Raw genomic sequence first — 19,041 nt, 5'->3', positions numbered from 1 at the left:
AAGAAAGAAAGAAAGAAGAAAGAAAGAAAGAAAGAAAGAAGAAAGAAAGAAAGAAAGAAAGAAAGAAAGAAAGAAAGAAAGAAAGAAAGAAAGAAAGAGAAAGAAAGAGAGAGAGAGAAGGAGAGAGAGAAAGAAAGAAAGAAAGAAAGAGAGAGAGAGGAAGGAAGGAAGGTAAAAGGTAAGGATACATAGTTGCATTCTTCCAAATAACTGCCAGTTATTTGGTGTCACTCCCAAGACTGTGGAGTGACACTATCCCATTTTTTCTCCAAAAATTGTCCCTTGGGTTTAAATTACAGGGTTATAAAAAAAAAAAGTGACCCCAAACCAAGGTACATATGTATATACACATTATCAATTACATATTAATTTATTTTAATAAAAAATGTGTCTCAAACTATAAAGACATTCAAGCATAAATATTGGCCTTTTCTTTAAAAAAAAAAAAAGGGAGATCCTGTGTTTCTTTTACAGCCATATTATTAAACTTGAGAAACTGTGCTCATTGCCTGCCTACGAGCTTTCAGTCCACTCTGTGGGGGTGTAATTGTGTGTTTTACAAGCACTCACCTGGATTTATATAGTCATTCTGCAGGAAAGTGCCTCAGAACCAGCATGTGGTTAAGATTGTTCATCTCCCATTTCAATGCTGCTATGTAACATTCCCCAGCTGGGAGGTGGGCTTAGTACTCACAAGAGCTACATATAAATATTGAAAAGGACCTGGAAATGTTCAGATTTTACTGAGATCTGAGCACTTTTCTTCTTCCCAATATATTCAAAAGGCAAAGTATTACTCTCTTTCTTCTGCCGCCCCAAATAGGATAGTTCTGTATTCTGTTATGAGACTGCACTGCAGAGAAACAATTTGTACATTCCATGTGATTGATCTATAACTATAATGGTAACAGGAAGAAAAGAGCAGCAAAAATGGGTAAGCAAATAATTGCAGACTTCTGTTTCTGAGACCATTGCAGACTCAATTCCCTGGACATCCCTCCTTCTATAAAGCAACTAAAAATTCTAGATGAAATGATCAAAACGTGTAACATTTAAATTTAGATGAGTAACAAAACTTTGAATTGGAAATGTTGAGTGAAACACCAAGACATGATAAATACTGGACACAAGGCAAATTTTGAGACAGGCCAAGATGATGTTCAATGCAAATGGCCAAGAATACATGTCACACTGAACACACAAAACAGTTCAGTGACTTCCCCTTGGAACTCCAATGGGAGTGGGCTTGTGGGCTTCTCCTGGTGAGAACTGCTGCTACCCTATGAGGGGTGATGACACTTTCTCACCGTAAATCCAAAGAGGAGCTTCAAGGAAACCTCCCAGAGAGCCTGATGCATGTCCCCTGAAATTGTGAACCACAGGACAGGTTATCCAGGTTGAGGAAACTCAAGGTAAGAGGCTATGGCTCTTGGCCTGGGACAACAGGGCAGAAAAGGGGGATGCCCTTGCATTGTGATGAACTTGCATTCTAATATTTTATGAAAATGTAAAGCATCGAGAATAGCCAAATATCTTTGGGGAAAAAACAGATGAAGTTGGAAGACTTATTCTATCTGATTTCAAGAATCATTAAAAAGCTACGATAAGTAAAACAGCATGCATTGGCATAAAAGCAGACACATAGATCAATTGAACAGAAAGTCTAGAAATAGACACATGTATATGGCCAATTGTCTTTTGACAAACATCCTGATATGGTTTGGCTCTGTGTCCCCACCCAAATCTCATCTTGAATTGCACTCACATCAATTTCCACATGTTGTGGGAGGGACCCGGTGGGAGAGAATTGAACCATGAGGGTAGTTTCCCCCATACTCTTCTCATGGTGGTGAATAAGTCTCACGAGATCTCATGGTTTTATAAGGGTTTCCACTTTCGTTTCTCTCTCATTCTCTCTTTCCACCACCATATAAGAAGTGCCTTTTGCCTTCCGCATGACTGTGAGGGCTCCCCAGCCACATGGAACTGTGAGTCCATTAAACCTATTTTTCTTCCCAGTCTTGGGTATGTCTTTATTAGCCGCATGAAAACAGACTAATACAGATGCCAAGGCAATTCAATGGACAAAAGATATATGCCAAAAAGAGACAAAAGTGAAAAAAAGAAAGAGAATGTCAGCTGTACCTGACAGTGGGAAACTTGCACCATCTTTAAAAATTAACTTGAAATGAGGCCAGGTACGGTGGCTCATGCCTGTAATCCCAGCACTTCGGAAGGCTGAGGTGGGTGGAGTGTTTGGGTCCAGGAGTTCGAGACCAGCCTGGCCAACATGGTGAAACCCCATCTCTACTAAAAATACAAAAATTAGCTGGATGTGGTAGCACACACCTATAATCCCAGCTACTCAGGAGGCTGAGGCACAAGAATCACTTCAACCCTGGAAGTGAAGGTTGCACTGAGCTGAGATCCTGCCACTGTACTCTAGCCTGAGTGACGGAGCAAGACTTTGTCTCAAAAAAAAAAAAAGCAAAAATTAACTTAAAATGGACAAAGACTTAAGTGCAAGATTTAAAACTTTAAAAGATAATTGTACTAGTTATCTATTGTTGAGTAACAATGTTACTGCTCAACTAGAAAGACACTTACTGGCAGAATTCAGTTTCTCATGATTTTGGGACTAAGGACATCAATATACTGCCCTCAGCTCCTAGACACCACCCACACAGTTTTTTGCCATGTGTTGCCCAATGTAACCGCTTGCTTCCTCAAAGCCAGAGAGAAAGAGACCCCAGCAAGATGGGTGCTAATATCTTATATAACATAATCATGTAGTCACGCATAATCACATACATCCCATCAGCTTTGCCGTATTCTACTGCTTATAAGTAAGTCACAAGTCCTGCTCACATTCAAAGCCAAAAGCAATAGGAGAGTAACTGCAGAAAGTATATGGCACCACTGCACTGATGGGGAGAAATGTACATGACTATACGGATCTTTTGTGTGTTTGTTTAAAAAACAGTTCTACATGGAAATTCCTTGTATGCTGCCTCACATGGTGGTTTCTTTTCTATGAATGTTTTTATTTCCCTATTTAGGCCATAAGTTCCTGAAGGATGGAAGTATATTACTTACAGCTTGTGAATTCCAGGGCACCCAGCAGCAGCGTCTCACATGTATTCAGTACTCAAGAAACATTTGGCTAAAGAGTCAGCTTGGTAGAAATGGAAAGTGCATAGGCTTATAGAATCAGGGGAAGTTAAATTCAAATCCCAGCTCTTCTATTTACTAGTTAGGGAAACTAGAGCATTCCTTAATATCTGTGATCTTCAGTTTCCTTATATTACCTCATAGTTTTGAGATTAAATGAGATACTGTGTATTAACTGCCTGTTTCTCTAAATAATAGCAATTACTGTTATTTATAGATGAGGATAACTAGTAATAAAATATTTTAATTGAGCAAGTTTAACATTAGACAATTAAAACGGCATTCTGTGATGGGTATTCCTTAGCATCTGCTAAAACATCAGGAATCCTTTCAACAGCTGCTCCCCTAGCTAAGAACGGCCCTTCCAGGTGTGCACCCTCTAGGGTTCCCCAGAAACAACTCTTTACCAACTACCTTCTGCATATTCTTTTCACTTGAACAAACTTCCCTCAAACAAACCCGACTAATTACTAAATAAAATACACTAGGGTGTGTCCTCTGATCACAATATTTCTGCCACAAGAGGGCACAATGTGACTGTGCATACTGTCATTTCTTAATCATTACAATCCTAAAAGTTCATATTCATTACAGGATACAGTGCGTTCCAATAATTGTTTTTATTTGAATATGCTTTTTTATATACTTGAATTAATTTTATCTCTTAAGGAAAGAATAATGGAGAGCAGGAAATTTTCACAATTTCCTTGTGGAAAATTGTTCTCAGGCTATAACTGGTTAAGTACAAACGTAACATCATTATTTTCTGTTTAAAATACTGTGATTCATCTGCTTTCTGGGAGTCATTTCCTGTAGGGTCTTAAGAGGCTTTCTAGCTCCAAATTACTCCACATTCCTAGTTCTTGTTATGTTTCCTGCAGGCCATCAAGTTCATGGATTTTATTATAGCCTTGCAAATTAGTAGAAAAAATTTACTAGCCCATAAATATTTTATCAGCTTCATCTTGCTCCTGGGGGCAGATTGGTAATGAAATCGCTGAAAGCACTATTATTCATAACTTACTCAGCTGTAAAACTAATGATTGTTATGCAATCAGTTTCTAGCTTTTTTTCCCTCTCTTTGGGAAGTGTGCATGTCTAGTGGGTGTGTGCCTGAACGTGGCCAAATAAACCTGTTGCCCAACATCACATGCAAAGAGTGATACATACACAGTCTGATTTCATTGACAAATGAAAGTCACCCTCTGCTATGACCTGAATATTCATGTCCCTCCTCAAATTCATATATTGAAATCCTAACCCCCAAAATGATGGTATCAGGAGTAGAGCCTTTGGAAGGTTGTTAAGTCATAAAGAGCCCTCATGAATGGGATTAGTGCCTCCATAAAACAGGCCCCAAGAGACCCCTCACCCCTTCTGCCTTGTGAGGTTACAGTGAGAATTTGGCCATCTATGAGGATCAGGGCCCTTACCTGACACCGAACCTGCTGGCACCTTGATCTTGGGGGTACCAGCCGCCAGAACTGTAGAAATAAATTTCTGTTGTTTGTAAGCCCCCTAGTCTATGGTATTTTGTTATACCAGCCTGAACTAAGATACCCTCCTTTGAGAAGTCCTGCTGGCAACAATACTCAGCCCCTGTTCAAGAGAATTACTGGCCAGGACATGCCTGTTTCCTCCTCCTTATCCCCCCACCCACTCCCCAGACACCCAGCGGGAGACTGGGCAGAAACTTGCCACACTGTTTTACAAATATTTCTCTCTCTGGACTGTAGATGGATGTTTCTGTGCTCAGGAAACTGGTGTGCTTCTGGTATGGTACAGTTGTCCAAGTCACTGTCCATCTGTCTCTCTTTGCAAAGTTGCACGTTTCCTTGTGGTCACTCACCATATCCATTTTAACTTAGACTTTATGTTCCATGCCAGCCTTCACTTGGCTAAGGAGAAGTGCCCTTCCCCTTATACTTTGGGGGTGCCTGCCTTTTTCTGGAAGAATAGCTGTGGGTCAGCATCCTTTGTCACCCATTATGCCTATGCCCCCCTCCATGTGGCCCACAACTAGAACAGGATGGCAAATGAACTATACAGTTATTAATAGTGAAAGCAAATGTACCACACAAGAGAAACAGTCCCCTGTAGGCAAAAGGGTGGGTGAGGACAACCATGGAGAAGAGGCAGATTTTTTTTTTTTTTTTTTTTAGACAGTTTCGCTCTTGTTACCCAGGGTGGAGTGCAATGGCGCGATCTTGGCTCACCGCAACCTCCGCCTCCTGGGTTCAGGCAGTTCTCCTGCCTCAGCCTCCTGAGTAGCTGGGATTACAGGCACGCACCACCATGCCAAGCTAATTTTTTTGTATTTTTAGTAGAGACGGGGTTTCACCATGTTGACCAGGATGGTCTCGATCTCTTGACCTCGTGATCCACCCACCTCGGCCTCCCAAAGTGCTGGGATTACAGGCGTGAGCCACCGCGCCCGGCCAGAGGCAGCTTTTTCCCTCCACCATCAGCTCCCCTCCCCTCTTACTTTAAGGCTCTGAGGAAGTGTGTGGGACCCTGACCCGCCCCGTTATTGGCTCCTGATTTGAGCCCTGTCCCATAAACAAAGGGAGTTGGGTGAGGATCATTGGAGAGAAGGCGGCAGCAGGATGGGGGATGGGGCGGCTGAAACCAGGATCCCCAGTGGGAGAGCGTGCCTGAGGACGCTGACAACTAGTACGTCAAGACAGATTGCAGGACCTGCTTTCCCCATGGCTGTACTGAAGGAGGCTAATAAATATCCTGTGAAAACAGAGTTCCACAAAATGTCTTTGTCACAGGACTTCTTGAAACCTTTAATATGCCAAAACTCTTATCTCCCAAAGGGAGGTATTATTTTAACCACAAAACTTGTTTTTGAAATAGTATCATTTACAAACCTACTGTTTGAGTTATGTATATGGGAACTACTTTTCTAATCATCTAATTTGGACCAATTATTCTAAAAGCAACAATCATAATGTGTTGTTCCCTTTTTAAATAAGAGAAAAATGTGTTTAGTCATATTCGATGAAGAATAAGATGAAGAAGTGCTTTGGGAGGATTGTTGGGGGATTGGAGGTAGCATTGTCACTATAGATTTGCAAATACCTAGAGTCTCTGTGAAGGGTACAAAGCTGGGACTACAGGCGTGTGCCACCATGTCCAGCTAATTTTTGTATTTTTAGTAGAGATTGGGTTTCACTATGTTGGCCAGGTTGGTCTCGAACTCCTGGACTCGATGACTATAACCATCCAATGAATTCTTCTTGCCCACCGCCCAGATAAAGCCAACTTATCAAGGCAGGGGAACTGCAATAGAGGAAGAGTTTAATACACTTAGAGCCAGCTACATGGGAGATGAAAGTTTTATTATTACTCAAATTAGCCTCCCAGAAAATTTGGAGGCTAGGGTTTCTCAAGGAGAGTTTGGCAGTCAGGGGGCTAGGGAATTTCGGGTGCCGCTGACTGGTGGGGATGCGATCATTAGAATGTGGAAAATGGCCCTCTTGCTCTGAGTCCACTTCAGGGTGGTACCACGGGACTGGTTGAGTCATGAGTCTCGGGTCCAGGTGGAGTCATCCGGTCACCAGAAATGCAAAAGTCGGAAAAGACATCTCAAAAGGTCTACAATAGTGATGCCATTTATAGGAATAATTGAGGAAGTTACAAATCTTGTGGCCTCTGGAACAATGGCTGGTGATCCTTTATGCCTATATCTTAGCAGAATTCAAGTGCCTCTCATAATCCTAAACTTGTGGCCTTTATTAGTTTTATAAAGGCAGCTTAGTTTTAGGAAAAGCTATTATCACTTAAACTATAAACTAAAATTTTCCCAAAGTTAGCTCGGCCCATGCCCAGGAATGATCAGGGCAGTTTGGAGGTTAAACGCAAGACGAATTTGGTCAGGTCAGATCTCTTTCGCTGTCATAATTTTCTCACTGTTATAAGTTTTGCAAAGGCAGTTTCTAATAAGCTTGCAGTGCTTCCCCAGCATCACCTTATAAGAATTCCCAAGTTTGTCAGCCGTGATGGCTCAGGCCGTAATCCCAGTACTTTGGGAGGCCAAGGTGGGAGGATCTCTTGAACCCAAGAGTTTGAGACAAGCTTGGGCAACATGGCAAAAGGCTGTCTCTACTAAAAATTACCTGGGTGTGGTGGTACATTCCTGTCATCTGAGCTACTTGGGAGGCTGACGTGGGAGGACTACCTGAGCCTCGAGAGCTAGAGGCTGCAGTGAGCTGTGATCATGCCACTGCACTTCAGCCTGGGTGGAAGAGTGAGACCTTATCTCAAAATAAAAAGAATTCCCAAGTCCCAGAAACTGGTTTAGAGGTGGCCCTGCCCATGGTGTGATGGGTGGGTAAATGAAGGGGCTCGTGTTTGTTAGGGAGGATTCCAATCTTTGAGATCTCAGGGAGACATACCCAGCCCCTGTGTCTTCTTAGGTATAGCACCTGTCTTTTCCAGAAGTCACAGTCCAGACTATTCCCCTGCATGTAAATCAATACAAGTTGATGACCTGAAATAATAGAAATTGATTAAAAGGAGGCAGAGTGTGGGCAAAATAAAATCCCCGGAAAACCTAATATAACAAGTAACTTGGTGGTGTTACCATTGTCTTATATAGTAGCAATTGCTATGGTAACACACAGCACAAGAGTGCTGAAAAACATTTTGGTTGGTTCCCTTCGCAGGCTAGGGAGTGTTTTTCACTCATGTGCAATATGTCCCTGAGCTCTGCTGATCTTGCTTGCTTGGGATCATGAGGATAATAAGAAACGGCAGTGTCCTCAGAGCATGTCCAAGGACGAGGGGATTGGAAAGCATTATCTTCTGAATTCCTAATAGCGGAAAGCAAACCATCGATGTTCAGGGCTGAAGAATAGACAGCAATAACTCCGTCTAGATCGAATTCTGCTCATGTCGTCTAGCCACAGGCCATCAACACTTTGCACCTACAGAAGCTTCCTTTAGAGTGTCTTGTGTGAATACCCGTGTGAAGTTGGTCCAGAAGGATTCTGGCCTAGGACCAAATTTGGTCATCTATTCTGAGAGACCAAAGTCCGAATTCAAAACCAAAAACCAGAAACTGAAGAAAGGAAGAAAAAAAACAACAACCCTTAGTCTCCTCAGAAACCTAGGGAAAGGGAGGAGGTGCATACCAATATCCATGGCCACATGGAGAGAGGACTTAAATGGCCTGAGAAAAAATGTGCCATTGTAAGTGGAGAAGAAAACAGCTATTGTCTAACACTTAAATAAAAAATACTGTATAAACAGCTAACAGCTGTTTTTCAGCCTTTGCTTTTTAGAGCAAAAGCCAATACAAGAGAAGACATGTGCTTTCAAATGTGGTTTTTGTTCAGAGCCCAGATTTTCTGCAGCTAATTTACAACCCAGAAGTAGACCCTGTTTCAGATAGTTTTGTTTTGAAGGTTAGAGAAAACTACAAAGTTCAGTGGAATGACACAGGCCCAGATGGAGGCTCAGCCAGACACACTTTGCTGAACCAAGGAAAGACTTCGCTGACTTGATGGACAAGTCAGCAGTGAGTTTAGTGTTAAAAAACAGAAACCAGAACTCTCAAACCCCACCTCAATAGTGGACAATTAAAGGGAAAAACAGCAACTTTGCATGCAAAAGTAAGAAACAAGGCACATATCTCTGAGATGCTGTTGCTTGATTTCAGCACCCTTAGCTACAATGATCATCAGAGGAGTAAATAATACAGTCCACACATTGTCCACATATAAAAGCCACCTGATAAGACTTTGAGGACCCTAATGAGCATCCATATTGTACATAATGAAATTATAGGGGACTCCCAAAAGGAATATTTGTATACAAAATTACCAGCTAAATTCTGCAATTATGAAGCCAGAGGATAAATTAACAGTGAGGCAAGGCCCTTGTTATAAACAGAGACACAGCGATGAGCCAGTGCCTCTGTTTATGCAGCTTGCTCCACCCTGGATACTAGCTTCAGGCCCTTAAAGAAAATCCTACACTTACTCTGGGTATCAGTTCTTCATCCATCTCTACCTTTGTGTTACATATGAGGATATTTACATGATATAGATATAGACATAGATAGACAGACACAGGCCAAGAAAGAGAGACATAGAGAGCTTTGAAATGTGCTCTAGTTCTTTACTGTATCTCTGCCTTATTGTTCCTAAAATTTTGAAGTGTGGGCTACACCTACTTGTGTGTGTCTAACTTTTGCTGTCGTGTCCATATGCCTTGAACATTATGAACACATGCCACACATTCTCACTATTCTGACAAAGCTGATCTTCTGAAGGCCTCTTGCTATAATTCTACTACATTCTGAATATAACAAGGTTTTGAATGCACTGCTGGGCTTGCAGCAATGGCAAACAAACTCTCCAAACAAAGAAACAAGAGCAGTGGGCTGAAATCCAGGAAAGAGCTAAGAGGTAAGTACGGGACAAAATCTGACGCTAAGCCCCAAGCCCATTGCAAGGTGCAAAAGCCAACTTCAAGTCTCAGTCTCCCACTATAAACCGTGACCCTTAAAGGAGGCTCAACCAGTCCTCTGGGTCATGCAAGAAACAAGTGACAACCTCTTCTGGAGTAAATAACTTCAATTTAGGCCCTCAAGACTCCCAATGATCAAGCACAATGTGTTCAGGATCAAAGACCACCACCAAACAGCAAGAGAATAAGCTAGCATACGAAACAGAAGGCAAAAATAATAAACAATACATTTACACTCCCAAGACTTTGGTATTCGAATTATTAAATGCAAACTAGTGCATTTTAAATGCAGAATAGTGCATACCAAGTGTTGTATAGGAAATATTTAAAGAAATCCAAGAGGAGATCATAAACATGTGGAGGTAACCCAGATACTATGAAAAATGACCAGGCAGATTTGAAAAAGATCCAAGTAAAACATTTATAAATGAAAAATATAATTGTTGAAATTAAAAACTCAAAGACCAAATTAAACAGTATATAAAAAACAACTGAAAAGAGAATTATTTAACTAATATATCTGAAAAAATTACCTGGAATATAACACAAAGAGACAGGAAGATAGAACATAAAAGAGAGGTTAACACATAGAGGATAGAATAAGATTTCATATACTTATAATAGGAGTCCTAGAAAAGTCTAGAGAAAATAAATGAAAAACCAATGATAAAAAAGATAACAAATGAGAATTTCCAGAACTGATGAGAGACATGAGTTCCCAGATATAGAAAGTTAAACCACCCTTACAAAAATTACAACAGTGAGAAAATTATGACAATGAAAGAGATCTGACCTAACTGACTCTATCCTGCGTTTATCCTCCAACCTGCCCTCTTCCTTCCCGGGCATAGGCTAAACTAACTTTGGGAGGAATTTAGTTTATAGTTTAACTTTGAAACAAAGATAACAGCCCTTCCCTGAAACAAACCCCCTCCTTGTGTGGGAACCAGACTGCCTTTGTAAAACTAACAAATAACCACAAGATTAGAAATTATGGCTTAGGAGTCATGCAGCCAGAGGGCACAAGATTCCTAACCTCCCTAATTGCTTTTGTGAATAACATTACTACTGTAAAACCTAAGATTGGTGTTTGGGATATTTTTCAGACTCTGCACTCTGATGGATCCAGTGGCACCACCCAGACTGGTAAACTGGCTCCTCTGGTCTTGTGGCCGCCACCCAGAAGCTGACTCAGAGCAAGAGGACAGCCTGGACTCTCTGTGATTTCATCCTCAACCCAACCAATCAGCACTCCCCATTCCCTAGCCCCCTGCCTGCCAAGCTGTGTTTCAGGGAGGCTAATTTGAGTAACGATAAAACTTCAGTCTTCCTTTTAGCCTGCTCTCCATATATTAAAATATTCCATTCAGCCAACTCTGCATGAATTAAACCCTTTCTCCATTGCAATTCTCCTGTCTTGATAAATTGGCTCTCTCTGGGCAGCAGGCAAGAAGAACTCACTGGATGGTTATAGATGCACACCATATACCATGCAGGATACATTTTTAAAAATCTACACCCAGTCTGCAAAAGGTAGTAATAAAATTGCAGAATGCTAAACTCAAAAAGATCTTAAAGCAGAAAAAGGATAGATTATCTACAAAGAAACAACAATTAGATTATTAGCAACACACCTTTATACAGCAATAGAAACTAAACAACTGTGGAACAGTATCTTCACAGTGATAAGAGAAAATAACTGAGAATTGCATGTGCAGTAAAACTACTTTTAAAAAAAATTAGGGGAAAAGATGGCCAGGGATGGTGATTCACTCCTGTAATCCCAGCACTTTGGGAAGCCGAGGCAGGTAGATCATTTGAGGTCAGGAGTTTGAGTCCAGCCTGGCCAACATGGTGAAAGCCCATCTCTACTAAAAATACAAAAATTCCCCAGGTGTGGCAGTGGGCACCTGTAATCCCAGTTACTCAGGAGGCTGCGGCAGGAGAATCACTTGACCCTGAGAGGTGGAGGTTGCAGTGAGCCGAGATCACGCCATTGCACTCCAGTCTGGGCAACAGAGGGAGACTCCATCTCAAAAATAGTAATAATAATAAATAGCCGGTCAGGCGCGGTGGCTCACGCCTGTAATCCCAGCACTTTGGGAGGCCGAAGCGGGTGGATCACGAGGTCAAGAGATCGAGACCATCCTGGTCAACATGGTGAAACCCCGTCTCTACTAAAAATACAAAAAATTAGCTGGGCATGGTGGCGCGTGCCTGTAATCCCAGCTACTCAGGAGGCTGAGGCAGGAGAATTGTCTGAACCCAGGAGGCCGAGGTTGCGGTGAGCCGAGATCGCGCCATTGCACTCCAGCCTGGGTAACAAGAGCGAAACTCTCTCAATAAATAAATAAATAAATAAATGGGGGAAAGGTATACAAACTTATTTAATGTATACACCTGCAAACTCAATTTCTCAGTGTGGTACAGCAGCTTACATGCCATCTTGAGGTTACAGAAAGAATGGGGCTTGGATCTGGGTAAAATGGGTTATGGGAAGGGCGAGGAGAATAATTGTATTGAGAGGCAATATATGATTACCAGGGAAAATGGTTGGATCAGAGAGCAGAAATTAACTTGTAAATAGTTCTTGGAATTTAAATGATCCTTGGAGACGGTCATTATCTCAAAAAAAGTTCTGTTCAGATGTGGTTACATTCTTAGCTTTCTTTCCTGTAATGGATAATGAGATAACAGAGGAGAACAGGAGCAATTGTTCTCGGTGGGTCAGTCCTATCTTTGTGTAGACAGGGGAAAATCTCTTCCGGTGCTTGTTAATCTCTAAGGGTGTTTAATTCAACATACTCACTATACCAGTGAGCCATATTTTGGGGTGAAATATTTCAGTTGTCACTTTGAAACTTAAAAAGAAAATTTACATATTAAAAGCCAAGCAGATAGCTTTGGAGAAATTTAGTTTAGAAGTTGTTAGAGATAGTCAAAGAAATGGAAAGACAAATTGGAATAAACAGAAAAGAGCAAATTTAAATACATCGTATCTTCTTCTTTTTTTTTTTTTTTTTTTTTTTGATGGAGTTTCACTCGTTACCCAGGCTGGAGTGCAATGTCTCAATCTCGGCTCACCACAACCTCCGCCTCCTGGGTTCAGGCAATTCTCCTGCCTCAGCCTCCTGAGTAGCTGGGATTACAGGCATGCACCACCATGCCCAGCTAATGTTTTGTATTTTTAGTAGAGACGGGGTTTCACCATGTTAACCAGGACGGTCTCGATCTCTTGACGTCGTGATCCACCCGCCTCGGCCTCCCAAAGGGCTGGGATTACAGGCTTGAGCCACCGTGCCCGGCCTCATCGTATCTTCTTTATTCAGCCTCTTAGTCCTGGGAATAGATCGGTTCAGCTAAACAGCTGTGTCTCATTCTAGGAGGTGGCGTTGCAGATGGGGTAGGCCACAATATAAGGTGGAGGCAAACAGATCTTTAATAGGAGGCATTTCTACGGAAGCAGAAGAAAAACAAAAATCAATGCCCTGGAGCAGTCTACAGACTAGAGTCTCTGAAGCGTCTTCAGGTTTCAGTGGCAACCTGACAGATTGTTCTGGATTGTGGCTCCAATTGGGTGTTCAAGTGAACTTTCTGAGAAGTCCATACATCAGCAGGCATGCACAAAAGTTGTTTATATATATAAGTTGCTGTTATTTCTCCCGAAGTTTAAGGTGCTAGCTTCAGTTTACAGGGCTTTAAGAAAAGCACGGTTTTAATTTCTAGTGATTCCAAGTCAGAAAAATGGAAGAAAAATTTGAAAACAGTCGTTTGGAGACTCAGCAAAATTACTTTTAAGAATGAATGTGAAATAAAGAATTTCCAAGTAAAAAAGAAATAAAAGAAAAGAAAAAAAAAAGAATTTCCAGGTAAGCATGATGTATGAACAAGAAAATGAACAATACGGGGGTGTGGGGGTGCTGTGCTTAAACTTCTTTCTGGGCTTCATACCAGGAACCCTTTTATGTGAAAAAGAAAAAGGTTTTTTAAGTATGAGTTTAGCATTTACTCCACTGAGTGACAAAGAAGGTTTTTTCATGTTCCCTGACTCTCTGGGAATTCAGGAAACAATTGAGTTATTGGCGGTTTAAAATGTCAGAGAGCAGTAATCACTTGCACAATATGCTTCCCACTCTCAATTACATCAGGCATTGTCTGATTTTGAGGCTATTCTTGAGAACTAAAATGTTTTCCTAGTGTATATTGTGTAGTTTCCACGTGCTCAGTGTGACTAATGCATTAGTCACAGGTTACACTGTGAGAGACTCAAGAAAAGACAGTCTTGATCTCTAGAACGACCTTGCTTCCCAGCTCTAAATTTCTCCACTCCAACCAATGATTCCCCTCTGCCTCCACCTCTGAGACTGGTTCTGTTCCTGGCAGGAGATACTTACTGAGCAGGCATTTGCTGATTCTTGAAGCCTTTAGTTCAGTAAGAAATCTCCACCCTCCTTCTCATGCAGACATTCTCTCTGGATTCCTCACCCCTTTTCCTATAATCTTTTGTCTGTCAGTGGGAAAATATGTGAGCCCAGCTGTTAGAGAACCGAGAAAGGAAGAAACAGGAGAAAAAATTTGGTAGAGTTGATGTAACTTGAACAATATTGTGATGTGTACTTCTTATAATATGGAAAAGCATGAACCAACCCAGGTATCCAACAATCAGGAACTAGCTTAGCAAATTTGAGCACATGAAGAAAACGGAATATGATATTGCCATGCCTGATGACAAATGCAAGGACTATGTGACCAGTGACTACTTGGGGACTATCGGGCTACCAAACTGCTTATGTAAACTAAGGTTGACTGATAGAATGCAGACCCAATTATGCACGGGGTTACAGAGATGGAAAAATCAGACAGCTAGCCAAGAACTGAAAGAGAATATAGAATCTTCTAACTTAGTAAATTAATGGTGAAAGTGTTTTCATATTGTTTTTGTTGCTTCCATGATTCTTGCATATTTTTCCATGTAAAGGGGCTACATTTTTATTTTAAATGGTGGACTGGTACTAAAGTTTGCACAGGAGACAAATCAGTCATTCCTACAAGAAAAGTTAACTATAACAAATTATTAACAGGGGATTGGAGTGATGAAAGATTGGCTAGTAACCAGTAAAGAGAGCTCTGAAGCATACAGGAATAGCGGATACAGACAGCAGCTATCTCCCCTAGGACTGAGATACAGCATTCAAGGAAGGCCTGAGATCCAGGCCTCATGGGAGAGGGTCTGGCCAGGGCTTTCAGGATGGGAGAAAAGTTCATGGGGGGCCTCACTGCTGAGGCTTTCCAGAAACCTGTCTCTGGAGTGCTGAGGAAGGCATCCACTGTACAGCTGCCCAAGCGGGTGCCAGGGAAGCCATCCAAGGGACAGTACCCCACTTTTTGTACTCTACTGCAAAGCTTCCTGAGGGGGATCTGGCAGAGGTCATTCACAGGGAGGTGCCCAGGGGAGCCGTCTGCAGGAAGGCATCCCAGGCTGCTGGCCGCCTGGAGCTGCAGAGAAAGCTGTGCAGGCTGCAAGAGCCTGAGAAAGCAAGCCCCCTGGTACTAGGAAGAGCAACCATTTTCTCTCACAATGCCCGTCCAGGACTCCCTACTGACAAAGCTTAACCCTCACTCACCATTCTCGCAGAGCAAGTAATGAAGGGCGAATTTGAAGCTGAGAGGCAACTAATTGATAACTGTCACAGGGAATTAATCTGCTGATGGAGCTTGGGCCATACATATGTTCATCCCAGGTTCAGAGCCCTGGATTTTCCTATCAGAAAGCCAAGCTTATGCAGAAACCCTGAGCCAGTGATCAGACAGCTCAGTAAGCTGGTTTTTAACTTTCCTTGTGCACAATATCTTACAAAAGCTCACTGGCTTTCCATATGAGCCATTATTAGCATGTGCCAGGCCCTAATATATATATTTTACATATAATATATATAAGATTATATGTATTTTTTAATCAACTGTTATTTTAGATAAAGGGGGTACATGTGCCAGTTTGTTACGTGGGCATATTGTACCCAGTTGGTCAGCATAGTATGCAATAGGTAGTTTTTCAACCCACACTCTGTTTCCTCCTTCTTCTCTCTAGTAGTCCACAGTGTCTGTTGTCCCCATGTTTGTGTCCATATGTGCTCAATGTTTAGCTCCCATTTATAAGTGAGGACATGGGTATTTGGTTTCCTATTCCAATGTTAATTCATTTAGGATTACAGCTTCCAGTTCCATCCATGTTGCTGCAAAGGACATGTTTCATTCTTTTTTGTGGCTGTATAGTATTCCATGGTGTATATGCACCACATTTTCTTTAGCCAATCCATGGCTGATGGGCACCTACATTGTTTCCATGTCTTTGCTATTGAGAATACTGCTGTGATGAACATACAGGTGCATGTGCCTTTTTGGCATAATGATCTATTTTCCTATGGGTAGATACCCAATAATGGAATCGCTGGGTCAGGTGGTAGCTCTGTTTTAACTTCTTTGAGAAATCTCCAAACTGTTTTCCACAGCGGCTGAACTAGTTTACATTCCCATCAACAGTGTATAAGCACTCTCTTTTTTCCACAGCCTCACCAGCAACTGTCGTTTTTTACTTTTTAATAGTAGCCACTCTGATTGGTGTAAGATGGTATCTCATTGTGGTTTGGATTTGTATTTCTCTGATGATTAGTGATGATGAATGTTTTTTCATATATTTCTTGGCTGCTTATATGTCTTCTTTTGATTTAAGTTCTTTATAGATTCTGGATATTAGACCTTTGTCAGATGCACAATTTGAGAATATTTCATGGCCCATTCTATAGGTTGTTTACTCTGTTGATGGTTTCTTTTGCTGTGCAGAAGCTCTTTCATTTCGTTAGGTCCCACTGGCCAATTTTTGGTTTTTTTTGCAATTGCTTTTAAGGACTTAGCCAAAAATTCTTAGCAGAGGTCAATGATGAGAAGAGTATTTCCTGGGTTTTCTTCTAGGATTTTTATAATTTGAGGTCTTATATTTAAATATTTAATCCATCTTGAATTAACTTTGTATATGATGAAAGGTAAGGGTTTACTTTTATTCTTCCGCCTATGGCTAGCCAGCTATCCCAGCACCATTTATTGAATAGAAAGTCTTTTCTCTATTGCTTTTCTTTTTGTCAGCCTTATTGATCAGATGGTTGTAGGGATACAGCTTTGCTTCTGAGTTTTCTATTCTGTTACATTGGTCTATGTATCTTTTTTGTACTGGTATTATGCTGTTTTAGTTACTGTAGCCTTATAGTATAGTTTGAAGTCAGGTATGCCTCTGGCTTTGTTCCTTTTACTTAGGATTGCTTTGGTTATTTGGCTTCCATATGAATTTTAGAATAGTTTTTTCTAACTCTGTGAGGAATAACATCACAGTTTAGTAAGAATGGCTTTGAATCTGTAAATCGCTCTGGGCAGTAGGGCTATTTTAATGATACTGATTCTTCCAAGCCATTTGCATGGAATGTTTTTCCATTTATTAGTGTCATCTCTGAGTTCTTTCAGCGATGTTTTGTAGTTCTCCTTGTAGAGATCTTTCACCTCCTTGGTTAGCTGTATTCCTAGATATTTCATTTTGTCCATGGCTGCTGTAAAGAGGACTATGTTTTTTATTTGACTCTCAGTCTCCATGTTTTTAGTGTGTAGAAATGCTATTGACTTTTGTACATTAATTTTGTATCCTGAACTCTTACCAAAAATCACTGATCAGTTCTAGTAGCCTCTGGGCAGAGTCTTTAGGGTTTTCTAAGTAAAGAATCATATCACCAGTGAAGAGAGATAATTTGACTTCCTTTCCTATTTGGATGCCTTCTATTTCTTTCTCTTGCCCTATTGCTCTGGCTGGACTTTCTACATATATATTCCTATCTTCCTCAAGGCAGACTGAACCAAATGGGTCTTTCCATTCTTGTGATTTCAAACATGTTATATAACAATACAAATATGCCTTTCAGGTGTTAATATAATATACTGTGTTAAGGAAAATGATGAATAAAGAACATAGTGAAAATGTTTAGTGGCTGCATAAATGCAAATGTCATGGTTTTAAAGTTTCTGTACCATACTTTTTGACAATGGAGTGATCAAGCACATGGGCCCTCAGCTACTTAACTGTGTAACCTTGGGCCAACTATGTCACACTTCTGTTCCTCAATTTCATCATCTGTAAACGGGTATAATAATAACATTTACTTCACAGGATTGCTGAGAGGCTTAAATGAGTTAATACATGTAAAGCTTTTAGGACAGGGCCTAGAGAGAGTAAGCACTCCACATGTTAGGTATTTCCATTAATATTTGAGAATGGTAATACCCAGACCCATGTGTGCCCAGACCCCTCTCGAGTCTCCTACAATCTCTGCCATGCTCCTTCCTTAGAACGCTCATCTTCCTCATAAATACTGCTCTTAAGGGCACCTGGGCATGGTGCCACCCCCGAGCCATGCTGTATAGCCCATCACTGGCCACATAGGACACAGGCCCACTCTTCTATCATCAATGCTGAACAGAAAGGCCGAAAGCCAAAACAAGTAAACTGGCCTCCACACAACTGATCCAAACAGCCTGGGGCCTGGCAGTGCCAGGGGAAGAGCTTGAAAAGAAAAACAACCAAAACAACACACAGGCTTGTCTTTGTCATGGCTGACCCAGCTCGCAGCCAGGCACGGAACAGAGCGGCTTTAGAAGAAAATGCTTTTCTTTCCACGCAGTAATTGAATCCAGTTGTGGCTTGAGGTTGTACATTATCGGGGTTTAAAAAAGGTTTGTCTCTTAGGCACTTCTGCTCCAGCTGAGCAAACTTCTATTTCTGTTAAATTCCAGTGAAGCAGTGTGCTGAAACATCCATCATATCATTTAATCCTTTGGGATCTAATTCTCAGGCTCACCCAACAGATAAGCAATGAATCCTTTAGACTCTTTAAAAGCTAAACCTCTTGAGTGGAATCCAGGACAACACCTCTGGATATAGAATTCTGCTTTGCAGCAAATAGCATTTGGGGCCGTTTTAGGGCTGAATTGTCAGAAGGCTTCAGGTTGACTTTAGCACCATTCCTCTTTAAGAAGGCTCTCTCTCCTTGTCCAATCAACACTCTTCTGGAGACACTCTTCCCTAAGGGGAAGAGCTCGGGGTGGCTAGGACACGAGGTTTCAGAGTCGTTGGGCTGCATCTTGTCCGGTGGCTATCACTGCCGGCTGACAGCACACTTCACCGCTGATGAAATAAAACAGTCCCTGTCTGAGCAACTGCCACCCACATCAGGACAGCAAGTCTTACACCACCCAGTTGGAGTCCCGCCCTTAAGCCCTGAGGGGCACAGATTCAAAGGCCTTCACCAGAAGCTCTTCAGTAAAGCAGGCTTTTTACAAATTTTTACTTACTTT

The sequence above is a fragment of the Sapajus apella genome, unplaced genomic scaffold (assembly GCF_009761245.1).
Source record: "Sapajus apella isolate SASKATOON/1434 unplaced genomic scaffold, GSC_monkey_1.0 scaffold6, whole genome shotgun sequence".
Lineage (NCBI taxonomy): Eukaryota > Metazoa > Chordata > Mammalia > Primates > Cebidae > Sapajus > Sapajus apella.
Note: the sequence above shows the minus strand (reverse complement) of the source record.